This window comes from Lactuca saligna, chromosome 5 (assembly GCF_052625555.1).
Source record: "Lactuca saligna cultivar CGN05327 chromosome 5, ASM5262555v1, whole genome shotgun sequence".
In the NCBI taxonomy this organism is placed as follows: Eukaryota; Viridiplantae; Streptophyta; class Magnoliopsida; order Asterales; family Asteraceae; genus Lactuca; species Lactuca saligna.
Genome location: NC_136421.1, coordinates 7,361,068 through 7,363,582, shown reverse-complemented (window position 1 = coordinate 7,363,582; position 2,515 = coordinate 7,361,068). Strand labels below are relative to the sequence as shown.

Genomic DNA, 2,515 nt, shown 5'->3' with positions numbered 1-2,515 from the left:
TTTGTGTCTCTTACGCTTTGCAAGAAATTCTGGGACACACCGGGGATCTTGGACTCCCCACTCAAGGTTGAGATTGTAGATGACCGCACTGTTAGTGTTGCGAGGGTGTATCGGGACCGTGTCTTGATTGTACTTGGGGAGAGATGTCGAGTCGACCTAGTTACAATACCGTTGCGGGGGCTGAAGGTGATTGTTGGGATGGACTGGTTGGGGGTCAATGGGGCCATGATCGATTGCGAGCAATAGTTGGTTCGGGTTCGAAACTCTAGTGGGGGAGAGCTGGTTATTCATGATGAGGGGGCCTCGCAGGGACTGATTCTATGTTCAGCTGTGAGGGCAAGGAGGTTTCTTCAGCGGGGTTGCATGGGATTTCTGGCTTATATCCCAGATACACGGGTAGGGACCACGATGAATGTGGGCAGTGTGCCAGTTGTGCAAGACTTTCGGGATGTTTTCCCCGAAGAACTACCGGGGGTGCCTCCAGAGAGGCAGATGGAGTTCCATATTGACTTGGTGTCGACTGCCGCCCCAATAGCAATGGCACCATATCGGTTGGCACTACCCGAGATGCAAGAGTTATCTATGCAGCTTCAGGAACTGTTAGACCGAGGGTTCATTCTTCCAAGTAGTTCACCATGGGGCGCACCGATCCTTTTCGTGAAAAAAGAAAGACGGGACGCACCGGATGTGCATTGATTATAGGGAGTTGAACAAGCTGGCGGTGAAGAACTGCTATCCTTTGCCAAGGATCGATGATTTATTTGATCAACTTCAGGGTGCATCTTGGCTCTCCAAGATTGATCTCAGGTCTGGGTATCATCAGATGAGGATTAGGGAAGAGGATATACTGAAGATAGCTTTCAGAACTCGTTATGAGCATTATGAATTTGTGGTGATGCTATTCGGGCTCACCAATGCTCCGGCAGCATTCATGGATCTCATGAATAGGGTATGCAGACCGATGCTGGATCGGTCAGTGATCGTTTTTATCAATGATATCCTGGTTTACTCCAAAACCAGAGAGCAGCACGAACAGCATTTGAGGGAGGTACTGGAGACTTTGAGAGCGGAGATGCTTTATGCAAAGTTCTCCAAATGTGATTTTTGGTTACGGGAAGTGCAGTTTTTGGGGCTTATCATCAATCAAGAAGGTATTTCAATTGATCCAGCAAAGGTGGAGGCTGTGATGCGATGGGGGGTACTGAGAAACGCCTTGGAGTTTCGTAGCTTTTTGGGTTTAGCGGGTTACTATCGGAGATTTATCCAGGATTTCTCCAAGATTGCTATGCCATTGACCCGTTTGAGCAAGAAGAATGTGACTTTTCGGTGGGATGAGGGTCAGTAGAGGGCTTTTGAGACTCTGAGGCAAAGGTTATGCGAGGCTCCAGTCCTAGTACTACTTGAGGGGTTGGATGACTTGGTGGTATATTGTGATGCATCGATTTCAGGGTTGGGTGTAGTATTGATGCAACGAGGGCATGTGATTTCCTATGCCTCTAGGCAGTTGAAGCCTTATGAGGAAAATTACCCCACACATGACTTGGAACTGGGGGCGGTGGTGTTCGCCCTCAAGATTTGGAGGCATTATCTGTATGGGGTGCGGTTTACCATCCATACCGATCACAAGAGCCTAAAGTATATGATCGATCAGCGGAACCTTAATATGCGATAGAGGAGATGGTTGGATGTACTTAAAGATTATGATTGTGAAATCTTGTATCACCCAGGGAAGGCCAACGTGATGGCTGATGCCTTGAATCGCAAAGCGGCAGGGTCCCCGATTAGTGACATTTGTATGAGGATGACGGTGATGTCACCTTTGTTGGATATGATCAGAGGGGCTCAGGTTGAGGGGGTAAAGAAGGAAAACCGGAAATCAGAGAAAATACGGGGTCAGTATCCATTGTTTGTTAAGGATAGCCACGGCCTTTTGACTCAGTGTGGACGAGTGTGGGTACCTTTGGTGGGGGGGGGGGGGGGGGGAGGGGGGTGAGGCAAAGGCTGTTGGAGGAGGCTCATAAGTCTAAGTTCTCTATACATCCGGGGGCAACAAAAATGTATAGGGACTTGAGGCTTAGTTACTGGTGGCCCTGCATGAAGCGAGAAATCACTTGGTTTGTGGAGCGATGGGACTTGGAGGAAGGTCAAGGCCGTGCACCAGTGGCCTCATGGCAAGGTTCAGTCGTTACCCATTCCCATGTGGAAGTGGGAAGAGATCACTATGGACTTCATTACGAAGCTATCGAGGACGGCGATGGGAGTGGATGCCATATGGGTCATCGTAGACAGACTAACAAAGAGTGCCCACTTCATTCCAATCTCCGAGAGCATATCCGCAGAAAGGTTAGTAGACATCTATGTTCGAGAAGTGGTGGCCAGGCACGGAGTGCCGGTGTCGGTGGTTTCAGATAGGGATGTTTTGGAAAAACTTTCACGAAGAACTGGGTACTCAGCTACATTTCAGTATAGCATATCACCCTGAAACTGATGGACAGCGTGAGTGGATGATCCACAC

General features: G+C 49.0%; 1 pseudogene; it reads left to right on the top strand.

Moving 5' to 3' along the window:
* Positions 1-961: 961 nt before the first annotated feature.
* On the top strand, positions 962-1,345 carry LOC145045025 (putative mitochondrial protein AtMg00860 pseudogene; annotated as a pseudogene).
* The last annotated feature ends 1,170 nt before the right edge of the window (positions 1,346-2,515 follow it).